At 35.7% G+C, this 19,898-nt stretch overlaps 1 protein-coding gene and 1 long non-coding RNA gene across 7 annotated transcripts in view; both read right to left on the bottom strand.

The window, feature by feature from the left end:
* TUSC3 (tumor suppressor candidate 3) overlaps window positions 1-19,898 on the bottom strand; it is a 277,933-nt gene that overhangs the window by 95,994 nt on the left and 162,041 nt on the right. The window lies entirely within an intron of this gene.
* Window positions 4,639-18,802, bottom strand: LOC125923420 (uncharacterized). The gene is made up of 2 exons (XR_007458035.1): window positions 14,729-18,802; window positions 4,639-13,492 (listed from the first exon to the last, which is right to left on the bottom strand). It is a non-coding gene; the product is annotated as an uncharacterized LOC125923420 (long non-coding RNA).

Raw genomic sequence — 19,898 nt, 5'->3', positions numbered from 1 at the left:
TTTGAATGACACACTGGACTAGATGGACATAACAGATATATTCATAACATTCCATCCTAAAACAGCAGAATACACATTCTTTTCAAGTACAAATGGGACATTCACCAGAGTAGATCACAGATTAGGTCACAAATCAGGCTTCCATAAATACAAAAAACTGAAATCATACCATGCAACTTTTCTGACCACAATGCTATGAAATCAGAAGTTCACCAAAAGAAAATATCTGGAAAGAGCACAAATATATATAAATTAAAAAACAGGCTACTAAACAATGAATGGTCAACTAGGAAATCAGAGAAGAAATTTTTAAAAAATACAAGGAAACAAATGAAAGGGGGGGAACCCACAAAAGTCCAAAACCTTTGAGATGTAACAAAGTGGCCCTAAGAGGGAAATATATAGCAATACAGGCCTACCTTAAGAAGCAAGAAAAATCTCAAAGAACCTAACCTTATACCTACAGGAGTTAGGAAAAAAATATAGTAAAAGAAGACTAAAGCCAGCGAAAGGAAGGAAATAATAGAGATCAGAGCAGAAATAAGTATCTAGAAACTAAAAACAAAACAAAACAAAAAAACAATAGAACAGATCAATGAAACCAGGAGTTGGTTCTTTGAAAAAAAAAAAAAAATCAATAAAACTGGTAAACCTCCAGCCAGACTTACCAAAGAGAGAAAGGAACCAAATAAATAAAATCATAAATGAGAGAGGAGAAATAACAACCAACACCATATAAGAGAGTATTATGAAAAACTATATGCCAACAAATTGGACAACATGGAAGAAATGGATAAGTTCCTAGAAACATAAATGACCAAAACAAACAGGAATAAAGAGAGAATTGGAACAGATCAATAACTTGCAAAGAAACTGAATCAGTAACCAAAAAATTCCCAACAAACTAATGACCGGGACCAGATGGCTTCTCAGGTGAATTCCACCATACATTTAAAGAAGAATTAATACCCATTCTTCTCAAACTATTCCAAAAAAATAGAAAAGAAAGGATACCTTTCAAAGTCATTCTATGAGCCTAACGTTACCCTGATACCAAAAGCAGATAAAGACTACAGTAAAAAAGGGAACTACAGACCAATAACTCTGATGAACAGAAACACATCAATTTTTAATAAATGATAGCCAAGAGAATCCAGCAATACTTAAAAGCTCATTTATTCTCAAATCAATCAACATGATACACTACATTAATAAAAGAAATAAGAACCATATGATCATTTAGATACACAAAAAGCATTTGATAAAGTACAAATCGATTCATAATAAAAACTCTAACAAAGTAGGTTTAGCAAGAACATACCTCAACATAATAGAGTCCATATGTGAAAAACCTGCAGCTAATACTAATTTTCAATGGGGAGAAACTGAGAGCTTTTCCTCTAAGGTCAGGAACACAACAGGGATGTCCACTCTCACCACTGTTATTTAACATAGTACTGGAATTCCTACCTACAACAATTAGACAACAAAAAGAAATAGAAGGCACCCAAACTGGCAAAGAAGAGGTCAAACATTCACTATTTGCAGATGACATGATACTGTACGTAGAAAACCCAAAAGATTCAACCAAAAAAAATCGCTAGAACTGATACACAAATTTGCAGAATACAAAATCAACGTACAGAAACCTGGCACATTTCTATACACCAATAATGAAGCAGCAGAAAGACATTTACAACTGCACCAAATAAGATAGAAGATAACTAGGAATAAATCTAATCAAAGAGGTGAAAGACCTGTAGCCTCTAAAAACTATGAAACACTCTTGAAAGACATCAAAGATGAAACAAAGAAATAGACATTTCATGCTCATGGACTGGATTGGAAGAACAAATATCGCTAAAGTGTCTATATTATCTCTATTATCCACAGCCATCTACACATTTAACGCAATCCCTATCAAAATACCACCAGCACTTTTCACAGAGCTAAAACAAACAATCCTAAATGTGTATGGAATCACAAAATACCCCAGATAGCCAAAGCAACTTGAAAAAGAAAAGTAAAGCTGGGAGCACCACAATTCCAGACTTCAATTTATAGTGCAAAGCTGTAGTGATCAAAACAGTATGGTACTGGTGCACAGATCAACAGAACAAAATAGAAAACCCAGAAATGAACCCACAACTGTATGGTCAATTAATCTTTAACAAAGCAGGAAAAAATATTCAACAAATGATGTTGGAAAAGCTGGACAGCAACATACCAAAGATTCAGAGTGGACCACTTTCTTACAACATACACAAAAATAAATTCAAAATGGATTAAAGACCTAAATGTGAGACAGGAAACCATCAAAATTCAAGTGGCGAACATAGGCAGCAACCTCTTTGACAGCGGCCGCAGTAACTTCTTGCTAGATACTTCTGAGGTAAGAGAAACAAAAGCAAAAATAAACTATTGGGACTTCATCAAAATAAAAAGCTTTTGCACAGCGAAGGAAACAATCAACAAACCTAAAGGCAACTATGGAACTGGAGAAGATATTTGCAAATGACACACCTGATAAAGGGTTGGTATCCAAAATATATAAAGAACTTATCAAATGCAACACCCCCCAAATGAATAATTAAAACATGGGCAGAGGACTTGAATAGACATTTTTCTCAAGAAGACATACAGATGGCCAACAGACATAAGAAAAGATGTCCAGCATCACTGATCATCAGGGAAATATGAATCAAAACTACGAGTATCACCTCACACCTGTCAGAATGGCTAAAATCAACATCATCAGAAACAATAGGTATCAGCGAAGATGTGGAGAAAGGGGAACCTTGTGCACTGTTGCTGGGAATGTAAACCGGTGCAGCCACTCTGGAAAACAGTATGGCAGTATAGAGGTTCCTCCGATTTAAAAGAGAACTACCCTACAATCCAGCAATTGCACTACTAGGTATTCACCCAAAGAACACAAAAATACTAATTCAAAGGGATATATGCACCCCAATGTTTATAGTAGCATTATCTACAACAGTCAATTAATGGAAACAGCCCAAGTGTCCATCAACTGATGAATGGATAAAATGGTCCAATTTCTGTTTTAATACTGTCAAATTTATTAGTAAAGTGTAATCGCCTTAATCCAATCAGGGAATGTAATGACTGAGTCACGGGTAATGGCCCTGATAAAGCGCCATCTCTCTTGACTGAACTCAGACAGGATTTTCAAAGACAGGTGGCTCCCACATCCGTTTTAAACCCAAGACTGAAAAATACCCTGCTTTTGAGACTTGATGCTTAGGGCTTTCAGCCACTCTCCATCAGCAAACAACCGGACTGTGCTTGAGAATAATGAAATTTGTACCAAAAGATATGCTTATTTTTCCATTTCTCTACAGTACCCCTTTGCTGGGACCTGGACTGGATTTTCAATTCTTGCCCAAATCAGCAATTGGCTCCAGTATAAAAGCGGCTGCAGAAGCCAAATAAATTCTACTAGGCCTCATTTTTAAAAAGTATAATTGACATACAATTCTTATTAATTCCAGAGTAATACAATATCTGTATACATTACGAAGTGATCCTAACAAAATCTAGTTACCATCGGTCAAGATACAAAGTCATTACAATTTTGCTTACTGTATTCCCCATGCTGTCCACTACATCCTCATGACTAACTCAATAACTGGATGTTTTGACCTCTTAATCCCCCCGATTTAGTATGCATGTCACCCGGCATCTCCCTCTGGGAACCGGTTTGTTTGCTGTATCTGCCAGTCTGTATCTGTTTTGCCTGTTCATTTGTTTTGGTTTTTAGATTCCACATATAAGCAAAATCATATGGTACTTTTCTCTCTGACTTATTCAGCATAATAGACTCTAGGCCCATCCATTTTGTCATAAATGGTGTGATTTCATTCTTTTTATGACTAATAATATTCCCTTGAATATATACACCACTTCTTTTTTATTCACATATCTATTAATGGGCATTTAGGTTACTTCCATATCTTTGCTATTTTAAAGAACGTTGTGATAAACAAAGGGATGCATATGCTGAGTAATACTCTAGTATTTATATAGACATCCCATTACATATATGTTTACATACACATATAATGTATACATCCATATTATATATACATATATTATATATATATACACACATATTATATATACATAATAAACATGCATTCCAGTATATACACACACACCACATCTTCCTCATCCATTCATCTGTTTAGGCTGCTTAAATATCTTGGCTATTGTAAATAATGCCACAATGCACATACAAGTGTACATAGATCTTTGCAAGTTAGTGTTTTCTTTCTCACTGGATAAATACTCAGAAGTGTGATTGCTGAATCATCTGGTATTCCTATATTTAAGTTTTGGAGGAACATCCATACTGTTTTCCATAGAGACCATACCAATTTGCATTCCCACCAGCACTATATGAGGGTTTCCTTTTCTTTGTGTCCTCATCGACACTTGTTACTTTTTGTCTTTTTGATAACAGCCAATCTGACAGGTGTGAGCTGATAGCTCATTATGGTTTTGATTTGCATTTCTTCGATTAGTGATGTTGAACATTGTTGAATGTGCTGTTGACAATCTGTATCTTTTAATTTATTGTAGTTCACAATCTATCTTCTTTGTAAAATGTCTATTCAAGTCCTCCACCCATTTTTTAATTGGATTGTTTTCTTGATATTAACTTGTGTAAGATCATCATATATTTAGGATATTAAGCCCTTATCAGGTAAATGATTAGCAAATAACTTCTCCCATTCAGTAGGTTGCCTTCTTATTTTGCTACTAGTTTCCTCTGCTGTGCAGAAAAAAGGCTGAAATCCCATTTGTTTATTTTAATTTAATTTTAATTGTTTATTTTGCTTCCCTTGCTTGAAAAGACAGATCCAAAAAATTTGCTCAGACTGATGTCCAACACCTTACTGCCTATGATTTCTTCTAGGAGTTTTATGGTTTCAGATCTTACATTGAAGTTTTCAATCCATTTTGAGTTTATTTTTGTGTATGGTGTAAGAACGTCTTCCAGTTTCATTCTTTTGTGTAGCTGCCCAGTTTTCCCAGACCACTTGCTGAAGAGACTGTCTTTTCCCCACTGTACATTCTTGCCTCCTTCATACATAGATTAATTGACCATTTATGTGTGGATTATTTACTGGGCTCTGTGTTCTATTCCACTGGTTTATGCACCTGTTTTTATGCCAATATCTTGGTTATTCATGGTTTTTTGTGATTCAATAGAAATTTTAGGATGCTTTGTTCTAGTTCTGTGAAAAATGCCATTGGTATTTTCATAGGAATTGCACTGTGTAGACTGCTTTGGGTAAGTATGGGCATCTTAGAAAAATTAATTCTTCTATTCAATAAGCACAGAATATCTTTACATTTATTTGTGTCTTCCACAATTCCTTCATCAACGTCTTAAATAGTCCTCAGAATTACCATGTTGGTTAATTTTTATCCTAGGTATTTTATTCTCTCTAATGCAATTATAAATGGGATTTTTTTCCTTAATTTCTATTTCTGTAGCTCATTATTAGTGTATGGAAATATGACAATTTCTGTACACTAACTTTATCCTAGGACTTTACTGAATTCATTCATTAGTTCTAATAGTTTTTTGGTGGATGCTTTAAGATTTTCTGCATACAGTATTGTATCAACTCAAATGATAGTTTTATTTCTTTACTTTTATTTATCTTGGCTAATTGCTGTGGCTAGCATTTCCAATACTTCATTGAATGAAAGTGGCAAGAGTGGCATCTCTGTCTTCTTTGTCATCTTTGAGGAAAAATCTTTCATGTTTTTACTACTATGATGTTAGCTGTGGGTTTGTCATATATAGACTTTATTATGTTGAAATATGTTCCCTTGAAACCAACTTTGCTGAGTTTTTATCATGAAAGAATGTTGCCCTTTAAAGTGCTTTTTCTGCATCTACTGAGATGACCACATGGGCTTCACCCCTTCTCTTGTGAATGTGTTATAAATATCACATTAACTGTTTTGCATATGTTGAGCATCCTTGCTTCCCTGCATAATTCACACTTCCAACTGTGATGTACAACACTTTTAAATGTATTGTTGAACTTGGTTTGCTAATTTTCATAGAGGATTTTTGCATCTATATTCATGAGAGACGACCTATAGTTTCCTTTTCTTTGTAATGTCTTTGTCTGGTTTCAGTATCATGGTAATGCTGCCCTCACAGAATGAATTTGGAGGCTTTCCTTGCTCTTCAATTTTTTGGAATAATTTGAGAAGCACAGGTCCTAACTCTTCTTTAAATATTTGGGTAGAATTCACCTGTGAAGCCATCTGGTCCTCGAGTTTTGTTTTTTGAGAGTTTTAAAATTACTACTTCAATTTCATTACTTGTAATCCGTCTATTCAGATTTTTTTTTTAATTTTTTTTTATTCAGATTTTCTATTTCTTCACGATTCAGTCTTCAAAGAGTGATGGAATTTCTAGGAATTTATCCATTTCTTATAAATTGTTCAGTTTATTAGCATATGATTGTGTGTAGTAATCTCTTATGATCATTTGTACTTCTGTGGTGTCAGTTACAACTTCTCTTTTATTTCTGATTTATTTGGTCAATCTCTTTTTCTTTGAGTCTAAATAAATGTTTATCAATTTTGTTGATCTTCTCAAAGACACTTTTAGTTTGTTTTTTTTTTTTTATTTTATTTTTATGTTTTATTTGTTTTGAGAGAGAGCAAGCTGGGGAGGGGCAGGAGAGAGAGATGGAGAGAATCCCAAGCAGGTTCCACACTGTCCGTGGAGTCAAACACGGGGTTCAAACTCATGAAACCGTGAGATCATGACCTGAGCTGAAACCAAGAGTTGATGTTCAACCAACTGAACTACCCAGTTGCCCCTAGTTTTATTTACTTTTTAGTGTCATTGACCTTTTTTGTAGTTTTTAAATCTTTATTTCATTTAATCCACTCTGATCATCATTTCCTTCCTTCCACTAACATTGTGCTTTGTTTGCTCGTCTTTCTCAGTTCTTTTAGGTTTAAAGTTAAGAATGTTTCAGATTTTTCTTATTTCTTAAATAGGCCTGTGGTGGCATGAATTTCCCTCTTACAGTGGCTTTTGGTGCTTCCAGTAGGTTTTGGAAAGCTTTGTTTCCATTTGTCTCATGGTGTGATTTTATTTCCTCTTTGATTTCTTCATCATTTAGTGTCCAAGTGTTGTGTTTTTTTCAGTTTTCTTCTTGTAACTAACTTCTAGATATCCCATTGTGGTCAAAAATAATACCTGATGATTTCATTTTTGAATTTTATACTTCTTTTGTGGCCTAATGTGATCTGCAGACTGTTCTGTGTGTACTTGAAAAGAAAATGTATTCTGTAGTTTTTAGATGAAATATTCTGTACATGTCTATTAAGCCCTTCTGGTCTGTCAATCAAGGCCAAAGTTTCCTTATTGATTTTCTATCGAGATGACCTACCCATTGATATAGGTAGGGCATTAAAGTCCCTTAGTATCATATTACTGTCAATTTCTATTATGTCTGATAATATTTGCATTATACATTTCAGTGACTCTATGTTGAATATATATTTACAGTTGTTATATCCTCTTCTTGAAGTGACCCTTTTATCATTATGTAATGCCCTTCTTTGTCTTTTTTTACAGTCTTTTTTACAGTCTTTGTTTTAAAGTATATTTTGTCTGATATGAGTATTGTTACACTAGCTTTCTCTTTATTTCTATGGCATATCTTTTTCTAATCCTTCATTTTCATTCTGTGTCTTTAGATCTGAAGTGAGTCTCCTGTAGGCAGCATATAAATGGGTCTTGGTTTTTTGTTTGTTTGTTTGTTTTTATCCATTCTGTTATCCTATGTCTTTTGATTAGAGTAGTCTATTTATATTTAAAGTAATTATTGATAGGTGTGTTCTTACTGCCATTTTGTTAATAGTGTTGTGGTTGTTTCTGTAGTTCTCTGTTTCTTCTCTTGGTCACTTCCTTTATCAACTGATGGTTTCCTTCAGTGTTATGCGTTGGTTCTTTTTATTTTAGTGTATCTGTTGTAGGTTTCTGGTTACATGAGTTTCATATACATTGAGATTATATATACATATATACACACCAGTCTATTTTAAGCTGATAATTTCTTTACTCCCCTCTTCTCCATGTTTTGTTTTTGTCATCTTGACATTTTTATTTTGTGTGTCCCTTAACTAGTTGTTGTAGTTGTAATAGATCTTACTATTTTTGTCTTTTAACCTTCAACTAACTTTTTAAGTGGTTCATTTATTGTCTTGACTGTATATTTGCCTGTAGAAGTGACATTTTTCTTTCATAATATGCTCTTATTTCTGGTTATGGTCTTTTCTTTTCCACTTAAAGAAACCCTTCAACATTTTTCACATGGCTTGTTTAGTGGTGATGAGCTCCTTTACCCTTTGCTTATCTAGGAAGCTCTTTTTTAATTTTTTTTTTTAATATTTATTTTTGAGAGAGAGAGACAGAGCATGAGAAGGGGAGGGGCAGAGAGAGGGAGACACAGAATCCGAATCAGGCTCCAGGCTCTGAGCTGTCAGCACAGAGCCCGATGCGGGGCTCGAACTCAAAAACCCTGAGACCATGAGCCTAGGAAGTGCTTTATCTCTTTCAATTCTGAATGACAACCATGCTGGGTAGAGTAAGTTTTTCCCTTTCAGCACTTTAAATATATCCTGCCACTCCCCCCTTCTGACCTCTAATCTGCTTTTTATTCCCTCTAGTGTATTTTTCATTTCAGCTGTTTTCTTCAGTTCTGACCGGTTCTTTTTTATATTTCTCTTTGTTGAAGTTCTAAGTTCACTCTCTCTTCTTTGATGCGCATCTTTACGAGTATTACTTTAAACTCTTTACCAGATGGATTGTACATCTCCATTTTGTTTTAGTTCTTTTTCTGAGGTTTTACCTTGTTCTTTTGTTTGAAACATACTCCTCTCACTTTACTTGACTTTGTATCTACTTTTATGAATTATGCCCAGCTATCTCTCTGAATTTTGAAGGAGGGTCTCCTGTAGGAACTTTGTAGACTGCACGTGCCTGATGGCTTTGACTGGCCAGCAGGAACAGGTGCAGACGGGGACTCTTGGGCTGCCCTCTGCACTGAAGATCCCCTGGAGGGACAGCCTGAGCTGGAATGGGCATGTGCCAGGTGAAGTCCATAGGGTGCTTGGTGCCAGGGCTGCCCTGGCAGGATGACTGGTCCAAGGTTCCTTCCCTATCAAAGTCTGAGACCCTTTAGTTCTCATTACCTAAGTAGCTCTCCATGAATCAAAGAGATGATTCGTTTATTTTAGTTAGCTTTATAAATTATTTTAAATAGAAGCACTGGCCTGCATTAAGCTACTTTTGTCACCCAAAAGCAAAAGTCAAATTTTGATTTACTTGGCATATAAATATCCTGTGGTGTTGCTGGAAGTATGGCCAGACTCGCAAAAGATGAGTCCACAAACAAAGTTAAGTGAAGATCCTCATGCTCAAGTCAGAATGAGGCCCCGACTCCAGAATGAAGCTTCTTTTTATTAGGATAATTGCTAAAGACTACGTGCATAAAGTCAGCTAAGCAAGTGTGTTAATGAGTCTAATGGTTTAGCTTTTCAAGGTTGAATTTTGAGTCAATGGTTTCTATAACAGTAGGAAGGGTCAGGTGCGAAGGAGGATCCAGCCCTGGACAAATGTTAATGGCTCTAGGTGTTCCTTACGAGCATCAGCCTCGTTCAGCTGTGTAAACATGTCCTAAGGCCTTCCACCTTCTCCAGCCCTTCCCTTTTGAAGTCTTTTCCTTTGATGCTTCTCTCCTGCATCTCCCACACTATGGTTTGTTTTCCTTTGGCTTATAATACACACACTCACCCACAATACTCACAACTGTCAGAGAGGATCCTTTTGTAATACGTAAGAATATTTAATACCCCATGGAAATATAAACAGTTACCTGAGAAGGCAGATTTGACCAACTTACTAAATTGAAAGCCATCTAATTTCATATTCAGCAATAGATGAATAGCCTATAGACCCATGTTTTGGTTGGCGCTTCATCTAACAAGCCAGACTATCTGTTAGTATCAAAAGTTTTCGTCTTCTGTACTTCTTTAACATCAAAATAGCCATGAAACACAGTAACAAACTGGAGTGATCAGACACTGAAATGGAAGGAAAAAACTGAATGCAAGTATAATATAGTAAAATAAAGTATAATCAACAGTACATTCAGGTGTCCAAACTTTCATATAATATCGGAAGCCTTTTTTTTTTTTTTTTTTTTTTTTGAGCATTGGCTGACTTCAAGCCAAAAGTGAGACTAAAAAGTAACACTCTGAGGGGCACCTGGGTGGCTCAGTCAGTTAAGTAACCACTCTTGATTTCAGCTCAGGTCATGATCTCACAGTTCATGGGTTCGACCCCTGTGTCGGGCTCCACATTGACAGTGTGGACCTGCTTGGGATTCTCTCTCTCCCTCTATCTTTGCCCTTCCCCCACTAGCATCTGTGTGCGCGCGCTCTCTCTCTCTCTCTCTCTCAAATAAAAATTTAAAAAAAGGCTAACGTTCTGAAACAGTAAAAAAGCTACTCAGATATTTGCTGCAGTTCAATAATCAAAGAAAACTTGGTAGTCCCTTTGGAAAGCATTTTGGATGCCACATTTTCCTGGAGAGCCAAAAAAAGAAAAAAATAGTACCATCTTAGAAAACCAAGATTTTGGACACATTTTAGTCAGAGCATTTATATCCTGTTGATTCTCCTCCATCATTAGACAAGTAAGGTCTCTAGGGGCAAGAACTATATCCTAATCTTTTTTATCTTGTCCTTTTATTTATTTATTTATTTATTTATTTATTTTTTGCAGGGGTGGGGGACGACTATGAGCAGGGAAGTGGCAGAGAGAGAGGGGGACACCAGATCTGAACTGGGCTCCGCATTGACAGCAAAGAGCCCGATGTGGGGCTCAAACTCACAAGCTATGAGATCACAACCTGAGCAGAAGTTGGATGCTCAAATGACTGTGCCACCCAGGTGCCCCTTGTCCTATCATTTTATATCCACATGGTTCTTCACAGTTCTTAATACATAGTAGGCTTTCAAGCTCTTGTTGAATGGTCAATAAACGGCTAAACATGAATTAACAGAGAAGAGGTGAATATACTGAAACATAAATATTTATTCTAAAACTGAATGAAATGTAAATTAGTTAAGTTTCCCCAAAAAAAAGAAAGAAAAGAAAAGAAAATGCAGTAGTCCTAGCCATGGCCTAGAAATGCCATAAATTTCTGTGAAAAGAGCATCTGTGTAATTTTGCTTAAGACTAAATATATTTTATTTCATGGAAAGGAATCCTACATTGAGGATCACTGTCTCAATAAATATTACTTATAACCACTACTGAGTGGCATACCATTAGCATGGAATGGAATACAGAAACTAGGCAGTCATTCCAAGTATTGGACCTTCATAGTGAAGCTTATTTAATTATGACTTTATAATAAGCAAAAGACTCAGGCAACCACACAACATCAAAAAAAAAAAAAAAAAAAAAGGAGGAGGAAGAGGAAGAGGGGGAAGAAAATAAGAAAAAGAAAGAAAGAAAAAGGAGGTCCATCCATGTCTGAGTAGTTTTAAGATACTCTTTTGAGTTATGGAAGGCATTGTCGGTCTTCATTATAGAAAATTAGGAAAAATATACACTAAAAATATATTAATTCTTTTCATTATATTGTTACCAAATCTCCTATACAAAAGTATACATGGGACTATATATAGAAACTATCTATTTGCAAACAGACATACACATCTTCAAATGACTCAAACTATTTATGTTTAGAATCGTCTTCAAACAACAGATGCTTCACTGGAAAAAAAAATATTAGCAGCACTTATTTGCTTCTCACTTGTAAGGAGAACAAAGTAATAAACCGCAGAGACAGTATCTGCATAATATTAGAAGTTATATAATTTTATTGAAATAAATTTGTAAAGGTGCTCATTCTGAGGTCAGAGCTGCTTTGCAGTTTTGAATGCACTTAAGAAATACGTTTCTACTGATACAACACAATGTGCAGACACCAAACAACTCTTCAAGAATGTGAAAACTGTATAATAATTTATATTAATTTCAAGCTTAAGTTTTTCACAAAACTTACATAATTAAACTGATATAATTTCTTTGAGACAGAAGACACATTAAGGTATGTGAATCATCTTATAATACAGAGCATCAGTGTTAAAAGGCACAAAACAGCTTCTCTCCTACCAAGATTTACTGTGATAATAAAGTCTGGTTATTATATTTTTTTTAAATGATGTTTATCTTTCATGTTTTTAATTGCAAATTCTTAGGATATTTTTCTTTGTATATGCAATCAATAGAACTACTCATCACACTTCTATTTCTGCTTTGGAATGACAGCCATCTATAAAGAGCTTTAGGTTGCCAAGAAGATCTGCACTATGAGCTATAAAGCATAACATTTTAACTCATTTTGATATTCCAAGTCAACATTTATTTCTGAAAACCATAAACTATAGACCTATATTATACTCCTTAAAGTTATGTACCAGTGTAGTTCAATATTTTACTCAACCATTCCACTTTAAACTCATCATAAAACAGGTAATGTATATGCTTATTGTCTATCATTGCTTTTCCTTTGCAGGGTGGAGGAAGGGAAAACGGAGTAAAACCAGAACCAGAACTTACTCTGCTCTATAAACAATCATCATCACGTACAAACAGGAGTTCACAGCACTTTCTTTCAAGATCAGGAAGAACTTATGAATACTCCTTTCCCTACTTTTTTCAATTCGGAATCAGGAAGCTCTAATATTTACTTTTTAAATATTTGCATATCTCTCTCTATATAAGGAAATTGCAAATTTTGTCTCATACCCTCTAAAACACCATGAACAGCTTCTTTTCCCCTGCAAAAACTTCATTCTTAGCCTACCTGTGAGTCATATACAATAAGGTAAATATAATAATGAAAAAGACAACAACAACAACAAAAACAGCAGAAGCCATAGAACATAGAACATTGTCCATCAAACTAAAGATATGTTACACTAAGTAATCCCTTGGGAGGTACTTCTGCAGAGGTTCAATACACAAGTGCTCACTATACACAGACTTGTTCTATACTAAGAAGTGGCTATATGGACAGAGAGCTTCTTTAACAAACTTTTTTCTCTCTATTCACATTCTGCACCTTTGGTATTACACGAGGGGTCTGCTCTAATCTAATTCATCATTTTTATTTTAGGAGCTTTCCTTTCCTGTGCAATCCAGGGCTTTCATCAGAGTTTCTATACATCAGATGACAATATTTTGCCAAAGATTACCAAAATACATGTTCTCTTTCCCAAAGGAAAGCAGGATAGTGGTTATTTTGCATAGACAAATGTTTGAGAATCTGAATACATGATTAGCCATTTTGGGTAGACTCTTAACTTTGCAAGGGTATCTTAAGAATTGGGTAAGATTGGGGGGCGCCTGGGTGGCTCAGTCGGTTGGGCGGCCGACTGCAGCTCAGGTCATGATCTCACGGTCCGTGAGTTCGAGCCCTGCGTCGGGCTCTGGGCTGATGGCTCAGAGCCTGGAGCCTGCTTCCGATTCTGTGTCTCCCTCTCTCTCTGCCCCTCCCCCGTTCATGCTCTGTCTCTCTCTGTCTCAAAAATAAATGAAACGTTAAAAAAAATTAAAAAAAAAAAAGAATTGGGTAAGATTGGAAATGAACAAATGAACAAATCCTTCAAAATAGCCCTTTTTTAAAAATAAAGAGTCAAGTTTGGCGGTGGAAGGGCTGGCTATCAGGCAGAAAATGGTAAAGAAGATTCAAATTAGTTCCCAGAAGCCATCAGTAGCTAAAGAAAAGACCACAAGTTTGTATATTTCTATAGTAATGAAAAAGGGGAGTTTCAAGAGGAGCTTTTTGAATTCAACATTGTATCATCAGAGTAGTTTTAAAACACACTGTTTGAAAACATGTCTGTTCTCTGCAGCCTGTTACTGACTTCTAAAAGGCTTCCACTGGTGAGCATGCATGCTTGCCAAGAATTCCTTCTCAAGTATGTGTTTGTGAATGTTAGACTATTTTCTGCTATGCCAAGGTAATTAGCTTCCAAGGATTCAAAGCAGAAATGCAAAATCTGCATGATGTAGCAGGGGATGCAAGAAAACTGACTGTTCGAGTATTTAACATTTATGCACCATATAAATATTCTCAGGCATTTATCTGCAGTCATAATGGCTCACTACATCCACTGGTTTAAACAACCAACATGAGTTATGTGCCCACATTATGAGACACCCCGCAACGTGGTAAGAATACAGAACTTGAAGTCAGACAAGTGGGATCAGGTCCTAGTTAATCATTTTCTAGCTATGTGAGCTAGCAAAATGAGTTTATTGAATCTTAGTTTCCCTGTTTGTACAAGGAGGAGAATGTAAATTCCTTTTCATCGTTATTGTAAGGAATAAGTACATAAAACATATCCCAAAGAAGGAAAAATTCAATCAATAGTAATGATGATTATTACTAGCTTCTAACAGTAATTCTGGAGAGAAAAATGAAGGCATGCTATTGTCAACTGACTATAATTCAGAGAGACCGTCAGTGTTTTGATAGACTGAAACAGTGACAAGATTTGGTATGACACTAAATACTAAAGAAGTTTTAACTTTACCATAACAGTGAAAAAAGTACATACTATACTTTCATCAAAAAACCTGGGTAGCTTTACTGAATGAAGCAACTTGAAAACTAGCCTGAGCAAAAAACCCACAACACTTTTAAACTTAATAAGGTGATTGAGATCATCTCTAGTATCCAATTATATTAGAGTGTAATTCATCCATTATGACTCAGTTATCAAAAGTGACCAAATATTAAACTTTAAAAAACCCACATTTGTATTCTCTCCGTTTATTATAGAGGTATTTTTAAGTATGTTCTAGAAGGTTACAGGGGTTCTGTTTGAATATCTAGACTCTAGATATTATTGCAGAAGACGTTTGCTATAAGGTGATGTGCCTGGTCTTCTTAATCTGTCCTATTCATCCCACTCAGTCATAAAGACCACTAATTTGTTGAAAATAAAAATAGAAGGATGAGGGAATACTACACGAAGACAAAAGGCAGAAAGCAATAATTAGCTATAAATATATACATGTATATAGTTTCAATTTTGATACTCTATTTACAAATTTTATACATCTTTTGTTAGATTTAAGTACCACACATTTTTTCTTCCTGTTGTTAAAGATTTTATTTTCAATTATATATCAAATTGCTTCCTGTATAAAATTCCTAATGATTATTGGACATTAACTCTTCCAACTCTAGTAATAATTGTATTATTGGTTCTCCATAAATGGTGAATTTTCCATGTGGAAAGTCATAAGTAAATATGACAAGATTTATTTACTCCCTGTATTTCTTTTTTCTGTTCTTAAGCTTTGACTAAGACCACTAATAAAATGATGAATAGTAGGTAATTATAGGCTTTATTTTAAAGTATCACTACATAAGATATTTGCTAGAGATTTTAAGACATCCTTTACCTAGTTAAGAAAGTTCACTTGTATTTATAGTTTAACTTTTTTTTTTTTAATGCTTTTATGTATTTTTGAGACAGAGAGAGACAAAGCATGAGCAGGGGAGGGGCAGAGAGAGAGGGAGACATAGAGTCCAAAGCCGGCTCCAGGCTCTGAGCTGTCAGCACAGAGCCCGAAGCGGGGCTCGAACTCACAGACTGTGAGATCATGACCTGAGCTGAAGCCGGACATTTAACCGACTGAGCCACCCAGGCGCCCCTACAGTTTAACTTTCTAAAACCATAAATGATGAATATCAAGTAATGTCTATGGCATTAGTGACACTCTTTCTACTTTACACCATTGCTGTGATGGTTTTCAATTAATTTCTACTTCCCCTATGGCTTAACCACCCATTCCTACAACCTGACTTTTGCTATTTTATATACAGCTGAATTTGGAAAAAAATTAAAGAGAAAAAAAATCTTGCTTCCATGTTCCTAAGCAAGATTTGACATATGCCATGCCACCTTTCCTATTTGCTGGCCATCTCTAAATTCTCATACTTAGCCTTATGGTCTTTCCTGCAAGTATTTCATTATCCCTACTAGAGTGATTTTTATAATTTCGCCAAACCTTCCGGGAAAATTTTTCCGGTAGGTTTTCCCTAGGAAAAACTTTTCTGTAGGAACAGTTGCTCTCATTTGCAAATTATTTCCTTGCACTAGATATGTACAGACAATGTGTTAAATTCTTTGTTGATATTGCTCTGATTTTGCTCGTATTTGAACAGCACCCATTTTTCCTGAACTAGTTAAGTGGCTATAAGCAAGAGACTACATAGCTCAGTGGTTCAATTTTTTATTGTTATGAAAACTGGCCATTTCTTTACAATATGACACCACTGTGTAGCCATACCTCCTTTATCTCTCAGGTGGACTTCTTCCATTAAATCTTTACTCCCCTTGATTTCTTCAGGAGTCACTGCCACCAAGAAATACAATCAGTATCTCAAGGTAAGCCACTCATTTTACTGGGTGGATCTTTGCCTGTACTTTGAATTCTGCCACCTTTTGTTCCTCAGCACTCACTGACTCAGCTGTCTTTTACCCCCTGCCCCATGTAAGCCTTCTGTGTCGAAGTAAGCTCCCAATCACAACTATTCCTTCCCAGGACAGGGTCCTCATTTTCTGGGGGGAAATATGTCTTGCCAATTTTTGACATCTGCCACTAACACTATGCCCCTTAGCACTTTCTGCTCTTCTCAATAACAAAAGATCCTTATGAAAAAGAGCATCTTATAGTGGTTGTGGTCTCTCACTAGCTGTTGAAAAAATTTGCAGACAGATTGGAATGTATCAGATTTTTCTGTCTTCCAGTCACTTGGAATTTAACTTGACATAGGTTTTTAGTTCTCTGTCATGTGCTTAGTTTCCAAGAGGTAAGTGGAAATTTTCTGACCTGTAATCATGCTCCAAAGAAACACTTCCATACGAAGAATACAAACAAGAACCTCATTAAAGAAGGTGGGTAGTTTTCCCTTTTACTCTCTTCTGAATAAGTTGACAAACTGGCATAATTCCTTCACGTATCCTTGCCAAAAAATGACTTAGAAGCTACTGGACTTTTTCATTTTTCAAGGATGATTTGCAAATACTTCACCTTATGTAATGGTTACTGGTATACTATGAATTTATATTTCTTCCTGACATAATTTCAGTTGATATTTTCCAAGAAACTTGTTTTTTGTATAATAAAATTGACAGTACTGACTTTTTAAGAATTTTTGATTATGTGTGATATCATCATCATGGCAGGATAAGAGCATTCTACCATTCTCTCTCCAAAAAAACATGGATTTTGACAATTGCCTATGAACAAGAGTGCCTTTGTGGAAGCTGAGTCCAACTGAGAAATGCCAGCACTACTGGAAAAACACTAAAAATGAAATACTGGATGCACTGAAGAGGGTAAGACAAATGGTTTCAATTTCGTAGCTCACTCCGCCCAGGGGGCACAGCTCAGTGTCCTGAGAGAACTTCTCTGTGATTTCTCCCAGAGGGGAAAGTGAGAGTGTGTTAGTGAGCACCCAGCTTCCCCAGCTATGTAGGACACTGAGAAGAGACACAAATCTTATACCATCCAGAATACTGAGTCATATACTGCACAAGTTGGGGGCAGTGGACCGATGGGAGAACAGCAACCAGGCCTCGGAACGGAACACATCAAAAGGACGCAGATCCTAATAACCACTTCGTGGAATCCATCAGTAAGCCCGCCAGTGAGTTGCTGAAGACACTGCACCTGTGGATTCCCCCCAGCAGGCCCAGAGGCACCCTTCATGCTCCACGTGCAGCCCCTGCACACCCTCTGTCCTGTGGCTGTCCCCCTGTGCACACTCTGCTGGCAGTGAAAGTAAGCCTTTCAGATAACAACTGGACAAACGCAGAGAGCCAGCCCAACTCTGCAGCATGAGGAGAAAGGACACAAACTAGAGCATTCTAGTTTTGCAGGATCAAGAGGAAGATATACAAACCCGAATCCCCCCCACCTCAGAGGGACCAAGAAGTATAGAGAAGGTGTGTTCACAAGAAAGATAGAAGAAAGCCTCAGAATTCCCTAACATAACTAAAAGGAAAGCCAGTCAGTAAAGATTAGAAGAGATGAATATTCAAGTATGAAGACTTCAACTTCAAGGACACGAAAAATCAAGGAAACATGATACCACCGAAGGAAAACTGTAATTTTTCCAGTAACTGACCAACAAAGAAATGAAGATCTATGATTTGCACAATAAAGAATTAAAAGTATGTGTTTTAAGAAAACTCAGTGAACTACAAAATAACACATTAAAGATAATTCAACAAAGTAAGAAAAGCAATACATGAACAGAGTGAGTTTACCAGAGATAGGAATCATAAGAAAGAACTAAACAGAATAGGATATATAAAATGAAAAATGCAATACAGAATATCAATAGTAGACTGGATCAATCAGAAATAATTCGCAAAGTAGAAGACAGATCACTTGAAATAATCTAGACAGGAGAGAACAATGACAAAAAAAATGACAAAGAGTGAAAAAAAACCTGTCTTACTAGAGTCTCAGAATGAGAAGAGAGGGAAAAAGGGGCAGAAAGATTAAAGAAATAATGGGTGAGAATGCCTCAAATGTGGGGAGATGTTTGAAAATACAAGTTCTTGAAGCTCATAGGTTTTCATAAAATTTCAACCCTAAATGATCTTCTCCAAATTACATTATAATAAAACTGTCTAAAATTAAATATGGTGAATTTTTAAAGCAGAAACAAAAAAATATCACATGCAAGTGAACCCACCCTTAAGCTATCAGAAACCTTGTAAGACAAGAGAGTAGAATGATATATTAAAAATACTAAAAGGAAAAAACTATCAACCAAGAATATCTTACTTAGTAAGGTTGTCCTCCAGAAATGAATCAGTGACAAAAAAAATTCCAAACAAGGAGTGGAGTTCATCACTACTAGACCTGCCTTGTAAGAAATGCCAAAATTAACAGACTTATTAGCAACACACAAGATGAAACAAGCACTGGCACAGGTAAATATATACTCAAATTCATAATTTTCTAATACTATATTATGGTAGCATGTTAATAACTTAAATGTTAATAACTTAAATATTTAACAACAAATAACTTATGAAAACCTATGACAAACAATATAAAGCGAGGTAAACTGTGACCTCAAAAATGAAGATATGTGTGGGGGGAAAAGTAAAAGGTAGTTTTAGTATACAATTGAAGTTAAATTATCAATGTAAAATAGACTATTATATTTTTAAGATGTTTTATGTGAGCCTCATGGTAACCACAAAACAAAATTATACAAAACATACAAAAGAAAAAGAGAAGGGAAATCAAAGCAACGACTGGAAAAAAGCATCAATTTATACAGGAAGGAACTACAAAACTAGCCAGAAAACCATTAAGATGCCATTAATAAGTCCTTACCTATCAATAATTACTTTAAATGTAATTCAAAAGGTATAGAGTGGGTAAAGGTATAAAAAAAGAAGACTCAACTAAATGCTGCCCACTAGACACTCACTTCAGCATCAAGGAGACAAATAATTTCAAAGAGAAGGGATGGAAAAAGATATTCCACACAAATGGAAACCAAGCGAACATGTGGAGAATGGGGAACTCTCTTGCACTGTTGGTAGGAACTGGTGCAGACACTCTGGAGAACAGTATGGAGGCTCCTCAAAAAACTAAAAATGGAACTACCCTACAATCCAGCAAATGCACTATTATTTACCCAAAGGATACAAAAATACAGAATCAAAGGTGTACATGCACCTCAATGTTTACAGCAGCATAATCA

This window comes from Panthera uncia, chromosome B1, assembly GCF_023721935.1.
Source record: "Panthera uncia isolate 11264 chromosome B1, Puncia_PCG_1.0, whole genome shotgun sequence".
Classification (NCBI taxonomy): Eukaryota; Metazoa; Chordata; class Mammalia; order Carnivora; family Felidae; genus Panthera; species Panthera uncia.
The sequence above is the reverse complement of the archived record's forward strand: the minus strand, read 5'-3'. Positions and strand labels throughout refer to the sequence as shown.